Source organism: Lepisosteus platostomus, chromosome 8 (assembly GCF_059453375.1).
Source record: "Lepisosteus platostomus isolate fLepPlt1 chromosome 8, fLepPlt1.hap1, whole genome shotgun sequence".
In the NCBI taxonomy this organism is placed as follows: Eukaryota; Metazoa; Chordata; class Actinopteri; order Semionotiformes; family Lepisosteidae; genus Lepisosteus; species Lepisosteus platostomus.
In genome coordinates this window covers 20,792,409-20,805,099 of record NC_142618.1, presented here as the reverse complement: position 1 = coordinate 20,805,099, position 12,691 = coordinate 20,792,409, and the positions used below count along the sequence as shown (strand labels likewise).

Below are 12,691 nucleotides of genomic sequence, written 5' to 3'. Positions count from 1 at the left end.
GGAATTCTATAATAACATTAACATAATTTACACTAACCCAGAATGCACCCAAACAGACTGCACTACTAGACCGAAATAAATCTGAACTGAAGAAACTCCCCAACACTCATCATGCTAAAGAAAACACCAATTTTGCGCCACCTCGGACTCAATTCCAAAAGACCGCGACAAATATTTCACGAGCATGTGAAAGGAACACAGAAATTCATATAAACCTAAACTAAAAAAAAAACAACAACTTTCCCACAGGAAAAAAAAATCCAAATGATTCGCATCTGTTCAGTGACACTACCGGCCAGCCTCCGGGGCTCTAAATACACACTGAGCGGTGCTGGAAAGGGGAGGAGAGAAAGACGGGAAGCCCCTCCTTTAAAGCTCTGATTGGCTATCGCGTTCCTGCCTGTCGCTCATTGGTCACATTGTGCAACATAATGCGGTGTTGCCTGAGCCATACCATTTTTTACGGAGAGGTAGCGTCAGTTTATATTTCTATACATTTAATAAAGTTTTATTAAAATAAGAAAATAAAAATATATTTTAAAACTTCATAGACAATTATTCAATGTCTTATTTCATTTTTAAGACAATAAAGAGAGGATAATAGTAACAAATGCAAAACGAGTCAACACAAACTCCCCTTTTCTTTTCGTTTAGAAAGTACAGCTCAAAATGGCTGTGGCGAAACAGTTGTGTGAGTGCGCTTTTCAGCATGAGAATTAAACTGTAACACTTTTATAGACGGGAAGAAAAACCCTTTATCGCCCGCAGGACCCAACCGAAAGGTGAGGAATACAAGTTTTGTAGGATTGCCGAGATGGCTGCCGCCGTAGCTGCGGAAAATAAAACCCAATCGCGTTCTTGGGTGACGGGATTACGACAGTAACTTCAGCCAATAGGAGGGTTGAGGGCAGTGGCAGGCTGTGGCCTGCAGAGCACATTCAGGAAAAGCTGCGACGTCTAGACAGAGAGTACAGCGGTTGTGGCAAAGTAGACATTCCTGCTAATGAGGCGTAATTTCTCCTTCGCGGTGCAAACTTTGCTTTCATTTTTGCTGAGAGTGGTTGCTCTAATGTTTACGAAGCCGTATATATTGCACGCATATTCTTATGCATGTAACTTTAAGGCTGTGGCTGCGCTCTGTGTAAACTGCAGATTGGCAGTAGTTTCAAGGAACGCTCGTTGTCCCCCATGACTGAATCCTTCGTACTCATAATTGAACCGGCAAATGCACACTAGCGACGAGTTTAGCCTTGGGTGTAACGAAGAATGCGATTGTCCAGATTAAAGTGATGCATCGGAATGCACTCAATTCTTCATTGTCGCCCCTGCCCAAGCCCGGTGGTTCCCTCTTCTATTCAGCTGATATTGTGATGTACAGTATGCACACGTCTCCCTGCTGCACACAGTTCTGTGGACAGTGGGATAACATCTCGGCCTTAACATAACTCATATCTTTATTATTTTAAGCGCTGTAAGGCGGCTGCTTTGTTGGGACTAATCGAAATGATTTTACCCGTAATCACAAACTTTGATTTTGTAATTAATGTAAACATATATATATTTTGAATTAGAGATCTGTAACGCACATCTTATCCGAAAGACATGCAAAATGTGAGCTGATGTATGCACTGGGACCCTTTATCAGATGAAATGTTTGTCTGTGATCCATTTAGCATAAGGAACACTTTAGAAGATACTTGTGAGGTTTGATCAGGCTTAAGGTTTCCTTTCATTCTACACTGAATTACAGAGATGCGGTAGTATTCAAATAGCTTTCTCCCAATCCAATTCCTTGTCTAATGATACTGGTAGTTCCAGGACACTTAGATATGTTACTAAATATTCATACCTTTAAGCAGAAAGTGTTGGACTGAAGTTAGACCATAGCCCAAGTAGAATACCACACATGAAATAGGTGATTATCTGTATTTTATCTGTTTTACTTTTTCTCCTCAATAATTCCCATGCAAGATAGTAGAAATATTTTGACTTTGGTTTCCATTTTGCAGTTGTTGATTGTTAAGTTTTTTCTTAGGAAGGAAACACATTCTTCCCATCTGCAAGTGACGAACACGTTCTATTCTCAACTTTATGGGTGTCCTTAAACCTGGCAGAATGGTCATCAAAGTGGGCTACACTTGTAACTCGAATGAGTAAATCAATTTCTTTCCTGATTCATGTTCATATGTGGCCTCCCTGTAGTATGGGCTGACTCTGAATCTCATTGAGGCTGTTAAGAAGTTTCATTCATTTGGTACGAAGTAAGAAATTTCACATTCCAAAAAAAGACTTTGTGCTGCATGCAGGTTTTATGTCAAGGGAGATGAAAATGGAAAGTGATGAGGCATCATACCATAACCTTGTCCATAGTTTGATTGGATTTATAGCTGTAGGGTTGATTGATGAATCATTGTTGGGGGGAGGGGGGGGTTAGATGTGTTGTCGCACTGCTGCATTGGTTCACAGTCCAGTCATTGTCCAGTCACGGTCATTGAAGAACTGGTGTCTGTATGGCCTCTCCTGTGCGTTTCACGTGAAATACATGTGAGCAGTACATTTTGGGGTGGCACGTTGTCGCGGTGGTCAGTATCGATGCCTCGCAAGCCTGGGTTCAGTTCAGGACCTGGGGTACTATCTGTGCGGAGTTTGCATGTTTCCCCATGTTTGCATTGGTTTCCTCCCGCGGTCCAACACAATACTAATAGGTTGATTGGCTTCTGTAAAATTGGTACGGGGGGTGTCTGAAAGTCCAGTCCAGTCTGTGTGTCTGCCTACCCTGCGATGGACTGGTGTCCTGTCCAGGTTGTATCCTGCCTTGCGGCCATTGCTTGCTAGGATCCAGCTGCCCCATGAGTCTGTATTGGATGAAGTGCTAAGCAAATGGATGATGGTACATTTTGAAGTAAGAGAGGTAATCACAGTCCAGCAGCTGACAACTGTGGTTTGACTGTTAGTCATCCACTATTTTTTCACAGTAATTTCACAGATGCTGACAAACACTGAACCCTCGAGGTGTACCTCTGGCTCCTGAAATCGTCTTTTGATATCTACCCAGTTTTTGGATCCATTTTTTATCTCATTGGTTTGTCATGGTGGGAGATAAAGGCATTGTGGTCTCTGAGCAGATTATGAAAATCAAGGGCTTGTTTTATGTGTAGCAGAGACACTAGAATAGCTGATTTTTGTGAAGAGTTTTAAAGAAACGAATCAATAATTTATTTCTCAGGAACAGCTGGGTCAGTCTAAGTATTAAGTGTACATAGACTTAAAAGTGTACACAATTATTTATGTTTTCATGAATTAGATAGCCAATTGGTTTTCTTTTAGTTTGCAGTCACGATCAGTCCGTTAGCTAGGTCCTTCCTGGCTTGTAAAAGCTATCAATTGTAAAAATGTTATTGTTGTTGTAGCAGAACAGATTTGTCTTGTTGAATGATGATATGACAAACTCAGAGGGCCACGGAAATACTGAGCTCTTTATATTCTCTGGCACAGTTTTGGTGGGAGCGTAATCAAATCAGAGTGAAACTCTGAGAAAAAACATTTATTAATAACGATTAAGACACAGCATCCAATAGGAAACAAAAACACATGTATACAAAGTTGTGTTTTAGGGGCCTACTCTCTGTAGAACTCTTAACCCAGAATGCTGCATCCTAAAACAAGAATACGACCTAAACATAAAGCTCTCTTCCTGCAGCATCAATGGCCAAAGCTAAATGGAAACCTCTCTCCTAAAGGAGAGAACATATTTAGCCTAAGGGTTCCAGTATACAGGAAATCATAATTTCCAAACCTGAAAAGGGTTGTTACAACCTGTAACAAACTTCAAATTGCTTAGCCAGAGATTGATCAGAACAAGGTTCTCTCGCATGGTACATGTTAGAGGAAGTCAAGAGTATTTATTTTTCTCTATTTCTCTCTCTCCCTTCTGTTTCCTTCCTGTCCTCCTGTGTGCTGTCTTTGTCTTTTTGCTGTGTTCCTGTGATGGCTCTAATGATTTATCACCAAGTTAATTAACCAGAGTAAACCAGGAAATGGTCATGATCATCTCTGTTTACCTGTCTCTTAGCCTACCTGCAGCTAGGTAGACATCTCAAATGAAACAAATTGTTTTTAGGTTTTCTGAGATGTGAACTTTCAAGATGTGAGTGGCAAACAATATCGATTTTGTAGCCCACACCTGAATTGTAACAATAACATCCGATTAATTTAGAGATATTCTGAGAAAATTAAGCAATAAGATACTGTTGAAGTCCATTTTCATTGCAGTGTCAACCATAATAGTTTTTAGGTATGAAGAAAAAATCGAGACCAATTAATTTACATTTGGATATGCACAGTAAAAAGTCATGTAAGAGATGTTTTTTTTCAACCAGTAATGGGTTATTTCAGTGGTTCATTCAAATAAATTCCCTGAATGAGATATTCACCCAATACAGCTCAAAGTAATGAGGAAAGTTATTAATTCACTTAAAATTATATTTCAGATGTCTCTTAGAGCAGGGAATGTACAGTACCTACTGACTGGGGACAGCACAAAACCAGAGAATTATAGACCAATCAGCTTTATCTCACTTACATCTAAAGGCATCTAATTGCAAGCAGCAGTAGTTCAGGTGGCTAGCTGCGTCAGCATGCGTAGGCTGCAAAGGAACAAGTAATAGGTTTATTCCATGCTGAAAAGAGAAGAAAAGAAACTCAATGTTTCAGCTGAGGAGCCTTCTTTGGGTGTAAGCTTTAATTGCAAGCAGCATTCTGCAAAAGAGAGAAAGGATAAATTGCCTAATGCACCTATTAGAAGTTTTCAGCAAGTACCTGGTGCAGGAGATAAATTGAAGGCATATCACATGATGTATTTGGACTTTCAGAAAGCCTTTGACAAAACGGATGACTACAGCCAAAGCTGTAGAAATCCAAGGTAAGGTGCACTTACCCGGGAAGCTAAAGAAGGGTCCTAACGAGGCTGATAGCCTCATATTGGAGTGGGGTCATGAGCGGGGTACTACAGGGACCTGTTCCAGCTCCACCGCTCTTCTCTTCATCTTCCTGTGATCTAGACTGTTAGAGCAAGAAAGCCTGTAGCATTTGCAGAAGGTGCAAAAGGAGGTAAACTGCAAGCAGTGTACGAACAGCAGGGTTAAAACAGGAGTTATTACACGTTGGGATGGAAATGACTTTTTTCAGTGGTTATGTGCACGGTATTACAAGCAAGACGCACAATCATGTGTTTCAAATATAACATGAGTGGTAGCGAGCCTGCAGGAGCAATACGGGAAAGAGATTTAGCAGATGCGGAATAAGGTAGCTGTCGACACCCTAGTGGAAGGTGACTGTGTGACCCTTAAAGGAAGGAGTAAATTAAATTCTTCGATCAATAACTTACTACAGCAGAAAAGATAGGTCACATAGCCTCTTGCCATTTTTAGAAATTAACTGTGTATCCCAAATGTGGAATTTACCAAAAATGAACTGTACATTCCAAACATGTACTTATTTCCTTCAGCCGTGACAATGAAACACAAAGGGAAGGGATTTCCTCACTGTGATTCCGCCTCAGTAATAAACTACTTTGCCCTTTGGTGTGTTGTACAGAAGTGACTGACACTGTCAAGAGAGACATTTAGTGTCAGATGTATTTAAGAACAGTTTTGCTGTCCTAAATGAAAATGTTTATTTAGTTTCTTGTTACCGTTTTGCTGTAAGATACTTATCTGAATATCGGTTTGAAAGACATAAAAGCCTAGCGCCTTGCAGAATGATGTACCCCCTTCCAATTTTCTTGAATTAGAAACCATGTATTCCTAGTTTAAGTGAAGGTTTTTAATCCAGAACTTGACTGCTCAAACTGAACACTTTGATGGGTGAATAAGGTTAATGCCAGCAGAAGCTGCAACACAAAATTACCCCCGTTGCTATGACAAACCTAAATTAACTCAGGTGCACAAAATTACCTTAATGAGCCACACAATTAGTTAAGTGGCCTCTGTCTCTGTGCATTAATAGTGGTTCACAGGATTTCCGAATGAATATATCTGCCTCTGTAAGGTCCCTCAGTCGCATCGTGAATGTGAACCAAATATTCAATCATGAAGACCGAGGCACTTTCGAAACAACACTGGGCTGGTGTTGCATAAAGGCACCGATCAGGAGAAGGGTATGAAACATTTCAAAGACAATGAATGTCCCTTAGAGCACTCTGATGTTGATCATTAAGAAGGCGCATCATACCACAGCAACACTGCCAAGATCAGGCTGTCCCTCCAAACTGAGCAGCTGGGTAAGGAGGAAACCAGTGCTGCTTCTGTGAGGGCAACAGTGCCTTTGAAAGAGCTACAGAGTTCAAAGGCTGAGAAGACAGAAAATAGAAAAAAGTCAACAATATGTCACAACTAAGGTTGCTGCTGGAAGAGGTGTTAGTGGGGCCAGTGGGGGGCGCTCACCCTGCAGTCCATGTGGGTCCTAATGCCCCAGTATAGTGACGGGGACACTATACTGTAAACAGGCGCCGTCCTTCGGATGAGACGTAAAACCGAGGTCCTGACTCTCTGTGGTCATTAAAAATCCCAGGGCGCTTCTCGAAAAGAGTAGGGGTGTAACCCCGGCATCCTGGCCAAATTTCCAATTGGCCCTTACTAATCATGGCCTCCTAATAATCCCCCTCTATGAATTGGCTACATTACTCTGCTCTCCTCCCCACTGATAGCTGATGTGTGGTGAGCGTTCTGGCGCACTATGGCTGCCGTCGCATCATCCAGGTGGATGCTGCACATTGGTGGTGGTGGAGGGGAGTCCCCATTACCTGTAAAGCGCTTTGAGTGGAGTGTCCAGAAAAGCGCTATATAAGTGTAAGCAATTATTATTATTATTATTAACTTACTGCACAACACCTGTGTAAATGACAGAGGGCAGTCCATCTCATACATGTCTGCATGCTTCACCATCCAAGAAGGTCTTCACCTTCAAAGTGATTACTGCTAATGATTTGAATCATGCAAAAAGATGAATTTCAGATGTTTCCCTTCCAAGCTTAAAAATCTGTTTTTCTCACTTTGCTTATTTCTCCACAACCAGTAACACAGAGACACAAGATCGTGTTGTCCCATATAAGTGATATATGTTATGCATCTGTACCCCTGAGTGGACCCTGAGTCACTCTGTGTCACTGTGTATCAGCACATGCTCAGGAAATGGCATGTCTGAAGGCTGAGCGTCTACGCTGATGATAATTACGTGGGACATTTGCCATATGCCTTTCTACAGATGTGTTGAAACAGTATACTGTGAGCAGCGGTGTTTAATTTGTACATCACAAAGGTGCTGGTTCCCCATATGAATGGGAGAGAGTAGATTTACAAGGGGCAACTGAGGTGCTGGAGCACTTAACTGACACGAGCATAACACTTAACATCAATGTAATATGCTTTCAACACGTTTTCAAGCCGCTAAACGTTTTTTTAAATGAGGAGATTCAAATACCATAATCCTCTACTATTAGGCCAAGTCTATTTTTTAAACATTTCCAGTCTGATGGACCTCCTCTCATGGGGCTACAGGGTTTCTCAATCTGACTGTGCGATCTCCCACTAGCATTTACTGTGTACTGTATGTGACTGGACTCATATAGAAGTGTGCTGTGGTAGAAAATCCAGCATCCTGGGGCAGCTGAGCTTTCCTTGGTCTAAGGAGTAGCGCTATGCGTCTCTGAGACCATGAGTGACATGATTGAATCCTGGCAGGGGAACAGCAGCGCTACGTGTGTTATGTATTTAGCCATGCATAACCGTGTTAACAAAAATCTAGCCTTTTACTTAAGGATACAATTCTCAATTTTATTAATGCCACAAAACCCGTTTTTGGATTAATAAAGGTACCGGCAACTGTGTCACACACACAAGGCACTTTTTTTGTTCAAACTACTAGTCTCATCTATCATTAGCCAGATTTTGGGAGCACATTATATTATCTTCTCAGACGGAATTCTTTTTTCTCCCCACTTCTGAGGAAATGTGTTGCTGAATATTTGAGCACGAAACACCCATCTGTCTTTTTTCTAACCGCTTCTTCCAATTCTGGGTTGTGGGGGAGTCGGACCAATGCAAGGGTACAAGGGTACACCCAGGGCACACGGACACAGGACATGTACACACTCAGACCAGGGCCAGTTTTCCCAGAAGGCCATTAACCTGTCAGTACACCTTTGGACTGTGGGAGGAAACCCAGGTGACCATGACTAAGGGAGGGGATACACCCAGGGCCCCAGCTCTGCAAGGCAGTAGTGCTAACCACTACACCACCATGCTGCTCACCATGAAACGTTGGAAAGAAAATCCATCCCTGTCAATCCTTTCCAGTTCCTGACAATCTGGCAGCAAGCGCAGTGCGTCAACAGCCCAGTAAAATGCAAGGCTCCACGTCCTGTTCTATACTTTTACACTTCAAGTCTATTTTTGAGGCACTCACACAAAAAGAGAACAGAAGGGTTTTTCACAGAAGTGTAGTCTAGGAGTCAAGCAGCGAAAGCATTCGCTGTCTTCAGAATTATTTTTCTGTAGACTAGACTTTTTCATGTCATGAGGAGGTGTAAGGGCATGTACAGTCTGAACAGCCAGGTTGGAAACTGCGTGTTTCACTTTCAGTGTGGTCTCTTTGTGGTGTTTAATGTAAAGTGCCGAGACCTTGAAAATATTGAGTTCTGAGTGCTTAATACTGTGGTTTTGAATTAGTGAGGGGTTTTGCGGTTGTTGCAATTGAAGCCGTAAAGAAATGAGACAGTAAGTCCTTTGCTTTTGTCCATTGAATCAATGGCCCAGTGGAAAAGGACTTCCTCAGAGGAAGCTTGTGTCCAGGACGCAGCGGAAAGGGTATCGATTTGCATACTGAATCTCAACGGGTCATTATTTGCAAAGCAGTTTTAATTGAGAAAATCATATTGTCTGAAGAAGTCGAACAGATAGCAAATTTGAAACAGCTTTTGTTCTGTGAAGGCACTCAGTTTCCCTGGGGTTGTTCACTCTGAGGAGCAGCCTGGGTTTTTGCTGAAATCCTCATTTGTCTTTGGTATCTTTCAACCTATGGGATGAAGGTGTGCAGGAGATCAGGAGATTCTTCCTTTTCTTTTTGTCAAAAATCACCCTGCGGGTGAATGTAGACGTGGCAGGTGGAATCTAGCTGTGCAACTGTCCACCCGTGCAGAAATGCCAGCAGCCATATCACCCTGCAACTCCCAACTGGCAGCCCACTGAAGCTCAGCAGGCGTGAGGCTGGTCAGTACCTGGATGGGAGACCTCCTGGGAAAAACTAAGGTTGCTGCTTGAAGAGGTGTCAGTGGGGCCAGCAGGGGGCGCTCACCCTGTGGTCCATGTGGGTCCTAATGCCCCAGTATAGTGACGGGGACACTATACTGTAAACAGGCGCCGTCCTTCAATTGAGACGTAAAACCGAGGTCCTGACTCTCTGTGGTCATTAAAAATCCCAGGGTGTTTCTCGATAAGAGTAGGGGTGTAACCCCGGCGTCCTGGCCAAATTTCCCATTGGCCTCCTAATAATCCCCATCTATGAATTGGCTTCATCCCTCTGCTCTCCTCCCCACTGATAGCTGATGTGTGGTGAGCGTTCTGGAGCACTATGGCTGCCGTCGCATCATCCAGGTGGGGCTGCACATTGGTGGTGGTAGAGGGGAGTCCCCATTACTTGTAAAGCGCTTTGAGTGGAGTGTCCAGAAAAGCGCTATATAAGTGTAAGCAATTATTATAATTATTATTATTATTATTATTAAATGTGTGGGATATGTGAAAGAATAACAAAGTGCTCACTACTGCTGCTGTTCCCGCAGAACGCTGTGGTCCCATCAATTCCACTTGTGTCTGGCAGTCCCCTGCCCTCCTTTATGTTGTAAAAGATTCTGTTTTTCAATTATTTACATGTTTATTTAAGAGGGGAGCTTGGGCGGTGTTTTCCAGTGCTGTGCATAAACGATGAAATTGACATCCATATTGGATTTGCATACCTGTCCGTCATTCATAATTCACTGCAAGAGCCTCTGAATTTGTGATTAGACGTTACAGAAACAGGGAAACTCCATTAAAGCCAAACAGGAGCCCCTTTGGCTTCAGTTAACCCCTGCGTGTTGCGCGGTGAAGGTGACGCCAGTCCGGTTGACTGCTGTGAAGTATTTCGTTGGCCCTCTGCAGCCTTTTCCAAACGGAGTGACTCTTAATTGCACTTTTGTCAGAATCACGCTGCCACGGTATGTTGGTTTTCGCAGAACTTTGACAGTTGATGTAAGCAGCATACAGTTCCTTCTTCTTTAAGGAAGCATACAGTAGCAACCAGCCAGCCACAAGCCTTTAACCATTGAAGTCAAATGTCATATAAACTTTTCTTTTATAGCCAGGTCTTTAATGCTATGTTGCTGTACAAAACACCTCCTTCAAAAGTCTGAGAGAAAGTTTGACCATTCCAATTTGATGAAAAATATTGAATTTAAAAATCGTTTGCCTTTCAGCAAAACTGGATGTCATTGAAAAAAGGGGAGAATAATTGTGCAAGGCACTGTGCAGCATATAGTTCATATGCCCATTTGATTTAGAATGCGCTAACCTTTCGTCTCATTAGAATACTGTACATGGTTTCAAATTACTTGTAAAATATGTTTTTGTTTTTCTTTACATACAGTTATAAATTGTTTTAAATAAGAGGGTGGCAAACATTCAAAAAACTGAATAACAAGTGGAATGCAGATTGTAGAATAAAATGGGTGTGATAATAGGCCGATGCATATTTAATTTGTGGATAATTGCACTTCCAGCCTAAGTGCAGGAACAAGCTGTTTACTGCTTGCCTTCTAGAATTCTCTTGCAAATGCAGTTCTACATTACAGTCCCTCTTGCGCAGGTGCTCTGTGGGGGTGAAAACTGTGGAATAAACAGATTGAGTCGATATGTTTTTTTTCCTGAAAAAAATACCTTAACTTTGTCATGGGACTCTTACACACAGGAAAACCATTCTTGAGAATTAACACTGCTGCATTCCCAAATTTGGTCTGGGTATGTCAGTCTGTAGTGATTTAAGAAAGCAAAGCATGTGTAGCTGTAGGGATTTAGGATTTAGGAATAACCTAAATTATTCTCCCTGGGTAGCATTGCTTGCCATTACAAATAACACAGATAACAGGCTTTTTGGGTATGTAAGAGTATTTTCAGAAAACACAGAGCACAAGAATCTCTGTTTTACAAAAGGTGAAGCATATTGAAGATATGAATATTCAAAAATCAAAACTTTAAAAGGCACTGTTTCTGCTTGATCCTGTGTGAAATATGGAGTTGTGATATAGAAAAAAAAATCCCAGGAATCATGAGCGCGAGACAAAAAAAAATGAAATTAGTTTTTTTTAGATTGGGTATCTTAGCAGGAAGTGCCAGCTTTTGAAAACAAGAAAGAAGGAAAATAATGATAGAAAGTGAAAATTAAATAATTTAAAAGAGTTTATATTTGAACCTTTTGTTCATAAAATGCTTAAATATCGAGAAAGACTATTTCAGTCTTTGAGGAGCTATTATTACGGTGGATGTTTATTTAATAAAAAGTCTCGAGTGAATTTTGGTTTTCTGCCTTAACAGTTAACTGGATTTCTTGAAACTAGGTATCAATATCTTGCTATGGAAAAGAAGCTTGTATTATAACATTTTAATTCTCCATTTTGTTTGAATAATTAAAAACTTGTTTGCTCTCCAGACAGAGACGTGGCAGAAGTCTAGCAAATTTAATTGCAGGCGTTCCGTAACCAAATCAACGGTGTCTCAGTTTGTATTCTTCATGCTGGGGTGGAATGTGTCTTTTACAAGTCACCTGGTCCAGCCAGCTGAAAATTGAACCCACGCGCTCTATAAACAGGAAACCATGTTTAGATGGGAGTAGCTAGGAATTCTTTATTAGTGACTGGGTCACATGAGACAGGAAGTGGGAAAGGCAGCCTAAATACCTGGGTGAGGAATGACTTCACCAAGCCTGTCATTCCTAGGAGCTGCATTCAGACTCCCATATGTGCTCGTGTTGAGGAAACAGAGGAGTGTCGTTTTAACCCAAGGCATCCTTACTCCTGTTAACCTTCTGTCTTTGATTTAAAAGCTAGCATTATCGGTCCTCAAAGCAATCTGGATTCTGTTTCTTAGTGATTACTCAGACCTTCCTGAAACAATTATGCTATTAACGAAGAATCTTGTACGTAGACAAGATGTGGAAATGGCAAATAACCAAAAGTGCACCTGGCCAGGGCTGTGGTTTGTGCACTGGAACATGTTGCTATTTGAATGAAATGGCATTTTTTTTTTAAACTAAGAAACTAAGCCAACTTGATAGTTCGTTCTTAGTAATGAAAATCAATATGTACAAACAAAAAAATCTTTTGGAATGAATACAACATAATGAATATTCTCTGCCTGTCACTTAGTGTTGAGAAAGATCACACCATGAAAGCCTTTTTACTTTTATCATGTAAAATGGAAGGCTTATCGTTCATGGTTCATCATCAAAATGTTTGAAAAATATTAATTATCAATATAAAGGATGGAATACGTATGTCTTTGAGGTTTTTCAAGTATTAATTGTGCTCTAGTCATTTTTTGTGGTGGTGGTAGTTCCACAGAGAAATTAACTACAGGCTTACAATCAATATCACAAATGCACTAAA

General features: G+C 41.3%; 1 protein-coding gene across 3 annotated transcripts in view; it reads left to right on the top strand.

The window, feature by feature from the left end:
- The first annotated feature begins 663 nt into the window (after positions 1-663).
- Positions 664-12,691, top strand: part of znf438 (zinc finger protein 438) — a 68,796-nt gene continuing 56,768 nt past the window's right edge. For 2 of the 3 annotated variants that reach the window (XM_088642869.1, XM_088642867.1), the window contains exon 1: positions 664-782. The gene's annotated coding sequence lies outside the window, so the exon portion shown is untranslated. The remainder of the gene's footprint in view (positions 783-12,691) is intronic. The other variant, XM_088642868.1, reaches the window with a different exon arrangement.